This window comes from Nannospalax galili, unplaced genomic scaffold (genome assembly GCF_000622305.1).
Source record: "Nannospalax galili isolate Female #2095 unplaced genomic scaffold, S.galili_v1.0 scaffold886, whole genome shotgun sequence".
NCBI lineage: Eukaryota > Metazoa > Chordata > Mammalia > Rodentia > Spalacidae > Nannospalax > Nannospalax galili.
In genome coordinates, this window is record NW_008355971.1 from 1,088,620 (window position 1) to 1,097,653 (window position 9,034).

Genomic DNA, 9,034 nt, shown 5'->3' on the forward strand with positions numbered 1-9,034 from the left:
CTGCATTTAGAAATAAGCACAAACATGATTTTCAAGGACAGTTATTGAAACTGGATACAAGGCTAAATAAATGTAAACATGCGGTGCATGGTGGGCACGCCTTTAGGGCAGCATTTAGGAGACAGAGGCAGGGGGATCTCTGTGAGTTCAAGGCCAGCCTGGTCTACACAGTGAGTTCCAGGTCAGCTGGGGCTACAGGGAGACCCTGTCTCAAAAAGACCAAAAAAAAAAAGTAAATATATATATATATATAAGTGTTTGCCACAGCCTGGTCTACATAAGGAGTTCTGGGCCCGTAGGGAGGGAGGGAGGGAGGGAGGGAGGGAGAGGAGTTTGCTTAAGCTCTTGTTTTTGAGTGAATCAGACTAGTCATTCCCATAAGAATAATAAATGATGATGTAAATTTCTTCCTATAAGTGCTTCCCACCCACTTCACTGCAGGACAGTACATTACACTCCCCTTTTTATCTTTTGAATGACAATTTGAATACCCCATCGTATAAAGTAAGAATTTCACCTCAGGTATTTTGTTTAAACTGATTGCACATTGCTTATAATTGTTTGGCCTTATCTTGTTTTTCTGTCGTTTGGGTGTTTTGTTTTGTTTTGTTTTGTTTTGTTTTGTTTTGTTTTGTTTTGTTCAAGGCCAAGCTGGCCTTGAACCCCTGATTCTCTACCTCTGCCTCAGGAGTGCTGAGACTGGGGGTGTGTGCCAGGGCACTCAGCTCTTAATTTGCTTCTTACAGGCTTTTAAAAAAGAAACTGTTGCTTTTCATTTGGTGTATGAATGTTTTGTTCTGCATGTAAGTCCACCTCATGCCTGGTGCTTGTGGAGGCCAGAAGAGGGCATTAGATTCCCTAGAGCTGGAGTTAAGGACAACTGTTAGCTGTCATGTGAAGGCTGGGACCTGAGCCCCAGTCCTCTTCAAGAACAGTAAATGTTCCTACCCACTAAGCCATCTTTCCAACCCTTTTTACAGGAATTTTTAAAGGGTTTTTGTATATGATAACTTAGAACACTTGGAGTGGTGGGGCTGAACCTTGAGAATAGTTTCCAGCCTGTTTTATGCCTCCTTTTATTTTGTTTCCAAAATTTATTAGCATTTAAGTTTTTAGAAGTCAATGTGTCTCTCCCAGAGAGCACTTCCTCAGAAGTAGGAAAGACTGAAAAATGTCTATTATTTTTGAGAATAATTTTTTGAAACAATCTTGCCTTATATTTGGGAAGATGTTGTATCCAACATAAACTAGGTTCACCACACATAAATAACTATGCTTAGTGGTATTTGACCTTCTGGAGCTGTAATTAGTGACAAAGCCAAGGTTTCTACTTCTACAGTTTAATCCCATTAATTCAATTGTTCCTTCTACATTGACTTACAGAAGTCCCCCTTAACCTTGGTTATATTTTTATTTTGTTTTTTATTTTGTGGAGCTGGACATCAAACTCAGGGCCTACCACTGAGCCACACCCCCAGCCCCTCACAGGTGGATTCTAGGCAGGCAGGTGCTCTACCACTGAACCACCTCCTAACCCCTCAGATTCTAGGCAGGTACTTTACCACTGACCCACACCCCTGGCCCCTCACTGGGAGGTTCTAGGCAGGTGTTCTGCCACTGAGCCATGTCCTCAGCCCCTTTCTGAGATTTATCACCTGTGGTCAGCTGTGGTCCAAAGATATTAAATGAAAATTTCAAAAAACAGTTTTAAATAAGTTTTATTATAGTATATGTTATAATTGTCCTGTTTTATTATTAGTGGTTAGTCTCTTTTTGTGCCTAATTTATGTTGAACCTTATCACAATATGTATATATGTATGCGTGTATAGGGAAAAAAAATCTAAGGAAAGGCTGGAGATGGCTCAGTGGTTAAGCATGCATAAGTCAGGTGACTAAAAACTGCTTGTAACTCCAGTTCCAGGGGTATCTACTGCTTCTGGCCTCTCCAGGCACTGCACTCATGTCACATACTAACACACACACACACACACACACACACACACACAAAATTTCCTAAATCTTAAAAAAAATGAAAGAGCCAGGTGTGGTGGCACACACCTTTAATCTCAGAGCTTGGGAGGCAGAGGCAGGCAGATCTCTGAGTTCAAGGCCAGTATGATCTACACAGCACGTGGAGGCCAGCTGGGGCTCTAGGGAGACCCTGTCTCAAAAAGACACCCCCCCCCCAAAAAAAAAAGAAAAGAAAGAAAAAGAAAGAAAGAAATACTAAGAGATGGAAGCAGGAGGACCAAATCTTCCAGGCCAGCCTGGGTTCTTAGTGAGACCCCCTCTCGTATGTGTGTATATACATGGGAAAAATACTTTAGTGTACTAACTGTCTAGTTTCAAGCCCCTACTGGGAGTCCTGGAGTGGCATATCCCACAGACAAGAAGGTACTACTGTGCTTCTGTCAGCTACCCTGAGGACCACACAGACTGTCTTGAAACTGCCCTGTGGAATGTGTTAAGAATCCCAGCCCTCCACTTCTCTGTGGATTGTAGCCAGAGCCCTGGGACTTCGACTGTGCTTCCGTTTTCCCATCTGTGAAATGGAGGAGATGATGTCCTCTAACTCAGAGTGCTTGTGGGCTTTCAGGTGCTTGATACACAGCCACAGTCCTGTGATACATCTCTCCATTGCTGCTGCAGAACTTCCCTTGGGATGGATTACCAGAGCCCCCTAGACCCTGCTAGCTTGTCTTTCTAAAACCCAAACTGCTCAGAATTCCAAAATGTCTCTGGCCCAGGAGCTTTGGAAAGGAGTCCCACAGCTGTATGTGCTTTGCATCTAAAAAGCCCGCAGTGAAGTGGCCCAGCAGGTAGTAAATGCCGTGTCAGTGTCAGCCCACAGCTTATTATCATTGCTGTTATCATTAGAGGTAGACCTCAGGGTTCTTAATCATCATTATGAAAATGTAAGTGATAATCACAGGAGGTGCCAGCTCACCCCATCCTAGTGGCTCAAATTCAAGGACAGCTGAAGATAGCTCTGCAGGGCTCCCTGTGTGGCCTTGTAGGACTTAGGCCTTTTCCCTGGAGGACTGGTGAGTGGCCTCTGAGCAAAGGGGGAGGGGAAGATGTTGTACTCATAGACCTTGTATATGAGTAGAGTGTCCCTGGCTGTGGGGGTAACAGGGGCTCCTAGTGTGCACCATGACAAAGCAGCAGACAGTGTGGGAAAGGCATCTCCCAATTACATTCTTGCAACCTGGATGTGGGTGTGGGAGAAAAAAGGGGCCTAGGGTGACCAGGGGTTTGGGCCTTACTGCCAGGTAAGGTGAGGTCATTGAGTTGGAGTACATGTTGTGTGATACTATTCCTGGGAAGATAGGAAGAAATGTCTACTCACTCCAGATAGGGAACCGACGATCAACCAAAGTCCAACTTACTGAGCCAGTTTTATTGGGGTTACTTACAGGAGTATGGGTGAGGGGCTATTTACAGAAGCAGAAATGACTCAAAGACAGCTGCATCACCAAAGCCCACTCCAGCATAGGTGACAGTTCATAAAGACAGGAAACCTGGAGTGCAGTGCACAACCTGCAGGCAGCTCAGCAGGTTGGAGAGTGTCCTTTCCAGGCAGCTCAGTTGGTCTGAGAGTTTGTCAGCAATCCTTACTGTGTGTGGGGGTGGGGGGCAGGGATGGCTAGTGACTGTGGTCAGATTCAGGGACTTCCTAAAGCTTTTGAGTTGTTTAGTTCCTGAGTTTTAAGGAGCTTCCCCACAGGAGGGACAGTTGCACCTTGCTTTAGCACATCCCTCTAAGACGGAATAAGTTTTTGTGGGTTTTTTTTTGGGGGGGGGGGTCATTCTTTTGAGACTCCCATAGCCCCAGCTGGCCTGGAACTCTATATGTAAATCAGACTGGCCTGATCTCACAGAGATCCCCCTGTCTCTACCCCCCCACCCCCACCCCCGCCCCAAGTGCTGGGATTAATGTGAGCCAGTACACCAGGGTGAGGGCTTGCTGAGAAACGCAGAAGGAGCTGTGAAAATCCAAGCAGTCAGCTCTGGGTCCACTGGACAGCTGAGAGATGGCACAGTGGCAGGATCAGGTGGGGTCTGGAGTGGACCAGAGGCGCCAAGGCAGGAGAAGGAAAAAACAGGGTCCTCAACAAAATGTAGTGTTGAAAACCAGGGGCCCAGGGCCATCACTGGGGGAGTGGTGTGCCTGGAGATGAGAGGAGCTTCCCAAAGAGAAAGGGGATTGGGGGGCAGAGGAGGCTGGGAAGGAGGAATCAGTTGGGAGGAAGGAGGACAGAAGAGTAGGCCAAACCAGGACTGGGTAAGGGTGCAGAGCTGACAGCTGCGTCCTGTGACAGGAGTGACCGGCGATGCGGGGCACTGTGGCACTTCCCATAGATAAGTGAGGAAAACATGTGGCCCTGTGCAGTTATTGTGTCTCTGGTACTCAGGCCATGTGAGACACGCAGTGACTGCCCAATTCAGACATTTTAAATGAGTGTCTCCCTGGTTGGGGAGAGTGTGCCACCCTCAGAGAGATGCCCTTGGAATTAGGTGTTCACACCATAGTGTGAGGTATGTGTTCTCTGCACCTCTCCCCAACAGATGCAGGGCATTGGAAGTGTTACCCAGACATCTGGATGCCCCCCAGCCTAAACTTTTCCTAAGTGCCTGGTGCCCTAGCCAGGCCTGACACACCATTCTCATTCATACAGTGGGGATCATCATAGTACCGGCTTCTTGGAGCTATGGAAAGCATCTAATGAGATGGTGGAAACACTGCGTGTGTTTAATAAATGAAAGAAATGAGCTGCTGTTGAAAATAATACTGTGTCACCAGGACTCTGACTGCACAACCCTCACCACATCACCAAGACTGATTGCAGAACCCTTACCGTGTGTGTTAACAGTCGCTCCAGTAGCCCCATGGCTTGCCTGAGGTAATTAAACCATAAAAGAAAAGGACACCATGCCAAAAGAGATGGTCTTCTAGAATAGGTGGGGACAGGAGGGACTCAGGAGGCCTTTCTCAAGCAGCCACCAGCAAGCTTTGACTTGAAGGGTGAGTAGGAACTGTGCAGCTTCTGGTTGGGGCCCTGGCTGTTCATGGTGGAGAGACTATCATACAGGGCCTGAGGTAGGAAAGTGCTGGGTGTATTGGAAGACCTAATATCGCTCATTCTAGCAACATGAGGGAAGGAAAAGGGCATCAGGGTTGACTACAGTGAGCCCAGTGACCTGTGGTAAGAAGTTTAGACTGTTGTCCTTCCAGTGTTCCTGGGAGTTGTGGAAGGGTGTCTGTTTAGAGGAAGAGTTTAACTGGTTTGGGTTTTGTTACTGTTTTGTTTTGTGATAGACTCTATGTAGCTCAGGCTGGCCTTGAACTCATGACCCTCTTGCTTCAGCTTTTACAGTGCTGAAATTACAGCTACATGAAGGGTTATAAAGAAAAAAGTGACAGTCTCATTTTGAACTCCTGTGTACATTCAAGGCTTGGCATCCTGGTACCCTCCTCCTCTAGAACAGTTTGTGCTGCTCAGATATGCCGAGCCAGGCTCATGGACAGAGGCTCCACTGTCCCCCTGACACCTGGCCACCCCACCTGCAGGGTTGAGAAGCATTTTCCACCAGGATAAGGTGCCCCAGTTCTAGATTCATCAGTCCTAGGAAAGAAGTAGCTTGTTGGTCACTCTCCAGGCCACCAGGAGGCTCACAAAGCAGGTCATCGCAGCCCTGGCTCTCCTCAAAAAGGCCTTGGGCTGCCATGACTCATGATTCTGTTCTCTCAGAGACGAGACCTCCTTCTGTTCCCTATAGAGGTGCCCTCATTTCCTCCCAGGCCCAGAGCTGCCAGCTGCCCACCCTGTCCTATCTGTGTGTTTTGTAAGATGCCAACAAAGATGCCTCTCTCAGTTCGACCTTGTGGTGAGAGATGGGCAGGCCAGGAGGGGTTACCAGATTACTTTTATCTCCCAAGCATGGCTCCTGTGTAGGTCCAGAGAGTGTAGGATTGGGAGGTATGGGGGCTGTCTCATTCACTCATCAAGGGCTTGCCTCAGCCCACCTGTGAACAGTGTCAGAGCCCTTGGAGTACTGATAGACCCAGATACCCAGAGTTACCCCTTTGGTCCCCTGTTCAGTATCTGCTGTGGCCACAGCTGTCCTTTCTCAGAGCGGGATGGGCCTTGGGCCTGCTGGGAAAGGCTTCCCTTCAAAACATGTGGTGTGTTGTGTACATCTTCAAAGCTCACACCACTCACAGTTGCATGGCTTCTTGGCAGCAGGGTCCTCATGACTGAGGCACTGGCAGAAATCCTTAAACAGGTGGGCCCCATCCAGGCCTGTCTTTGCTGTCAGTGTGCCATAGGCAGCAACTCAATCCTCCCAGCGCCCTGTGAAAGGGGTTTTGCGTGCTTTGATGGTACTGGGCATTTAAGCCTGGCTAATGCTGTACCACTGAGCCACACCCCCAGCCCCTCACTGGTGGATTCTAGGTAAGCACTTTTCCACTGAGCTACATCCTGGCCCTCTTTGTACTTTTTAATGCTAAAATAGCCTGTACACTACTAGACCAGGCTTACCATCAAGTTTTACAGAGGGGAAATTGAGGTGCAAGTAAGTCAGCTCCCCTGCCTGAGCCATATATAGCAGAAGTACATGGAGCCAGGGTTGGGATCCAGCTTCATAACCACCCCCACTGTGCCTCTCGACAGCCTCCTTATCCCTCTCCTTGTCCTGTCACCCTGTTTATTTTTTTCAGAGCCCATATCTTAGTTGGTCAGTGGATTTCCATACTGCCTGACCTTGTCATTTAGCCAGTAAACGTCTGTCTTTTGGTGTTTTTGAGACAGGGTCTCGGAATGTAGCCTAGCCTGGCCTCAAACTCCTGATTCTCTTGCGTCAGCCTCCAGGGTGCTGGGATTACAGTATGTGTCACCATGACTGGCTTGAATTCCGTCTTGTCCGTTGCTTCATTCCCCCATTCTAGAACAGTACCTGAGGCCCAGTGTCCTTCAGTGAGTCTTTGTTGAAGAAATGAAGCAGAATTGCTGCAGGTGACAAGGGCGTGGAGAGCCAGGTCCTCAGCCAGTGCTGGTGGGAACATGAAGTCGGGCAGCCACTTCAGAAAACACATGGACAGTTCCATAAGAACTAAATGTGCAGCTGTCCCATGACCCAGCCAGTGCACTCTTTGGCATTTAGCCCAGCGAAATAAGACTTCTGTTTGCAGAAAATCCTGCATACCATTGTTCATAAAAGTTTAATTCCTTGCCAAAATATGGAAGCAGCCCAGGTATCCTGCAGGAGACAAATTGTTAAACAAACCCTCAGGACATCCACACTGTGAGGCAGTCCTTGGCAGAGGGAGGAAACCAGCTGTAGAGACCCAGGGCAGTCTGGATGCACCACTAGGAGAGGACGCTGAGTGAGAAAATCTAGTCTGACATAGCTCCCTGGGTGAGTCCACATATATAGCAATGGAGTGTAGACATGATTGACCATGGTTAGGAAGGGAGGATTGGAGGGAGGTGGGCTTGACCATCAAAAGCAGTGTGAGAGATTTTTGCAGTGATGAAGCTCTTCTTTGGGGGAGACTCTGGGGATAAAACCCAGGGCCTCATGGTAGATGAATGCTTTGCCACTGAGCCATACCCCCCTCCTCTGTTCCTGCCTTGATTGTGATGACTACACAAATATACAGGTGATGAACTTGTAGAGAAAAGAACACACACACACAAATGAGTGCAGACAGTCTGAACAATGGACTGGCCAGATGTTGAGTGGGTAAAGGCGCTTGCCACACAAGTGTGGTGACTGGACTTAGATCTGGCACTCAAATGAAGATAGGAGAAGAGAACCCCTCTGACCTCCACATACAGTGCCATGGCACATGTTCCCATACAGATGACCCCCTCCCCGAATAAATTTAAGAAGAAAAACAGTCTGAATAAAAGCTGACTAGAGAGGCTAGAGAGATGGCTCAGTGATTAAACTGAACCTGGGTTCAGTTCCCAGCACCCACATGGTGGCTAACAACTGTCTATAACTCCAATTCCAGGTGATCCAACATCCTCTTCTGACCTCCACAGGCGTTACATGACACAGGCGCCCTTACAGACATGCAGGCATTACACTCACACACATTTTAAAAAAATAGCTGAGTGTAGTATGATCCTGATGATCCTAACAAGATGGAAGGGAAGGGCTCAGGGCTTGGAAGACCATGGACAAGTTAGATTTGACCTGTGGAAGGTTGAGATAGAAGGATAACCACAAATTCAAGGCCAACCTGGGCTATGTAGTGAGTTTCAGGAGAGCCTGGACTATAGATTAAGACCCTGTCTTAAAAAAACAAGACAAAAAAAAGTCTGAATAAAGTCAGTAGATTGCATTTTGGTTGATATTATACTAGAGTTTTATACAGTGTTACAATGTACAAACTAGGCAATATATATAAATATATATCAGCTTTTTATAGTATGTCTTATAATTTCACGTGAACCTGCAATAACCTCAATAAATTTCATTTGAAAAAAACTGACAGTGATACATGGTGATGCACACTTGTAGTCCCAGCATTTGGAAGGTGGAAACAGGAGTATCAGGAGTTAGGGACATCCTGGGCTACATAGTAAGTCTGAGGCCTACCTGGACTTAGATGAGACTGTTTCTCAAAGAAGTAAAACAAGAAAAAAGTCATCCATGGTGCTGTGACTACACCTGTAATCCTAGTTCTTGGGGTGACTGAGGGAGGAGAATCTTGAGTTTTAGGCCAGCCTAGAGTACATAGTGAAACCTGGCTTCAAAAACAAAACAAAGTTTCCAGTGAGACAGGGAGGGGGTAGGATGGAGGATGGTTCAGCGAGGTAAGAGATGGGTAGTGCAGGATCCATAGCCTGGAAGACCTTGAACAGGGGTTAAGAGTTGACTTTTAAAGCCAGGAATGGTGGCAAACGCCTTTAAATCCCAGCACTCAGGAAGCAGGTGGATGTCTGTGAGCTCAAGGTCAGCCTGGTCTACATAGTGAGTTCTAGGCCAGCTGGGGCTACAGGGAGACCCTGTCTCAAA

The 9,034-nt window shown here is 47.3% G+C and overlaps 1 protein-coding gene across 5 annotated transcripts in view; it reads left to right on the forward strand.

Moving 5' to 3' along the window:
* Nucleotides 1–9,034, forward strand: part of Sipa1l3 (signal induced proliferation associated 1 like 3) — a 257,269-nt gene that overhangs the window by 109,555 nt on the left and 138,680 nt on the right. The window lies entirely within an intron of this gene.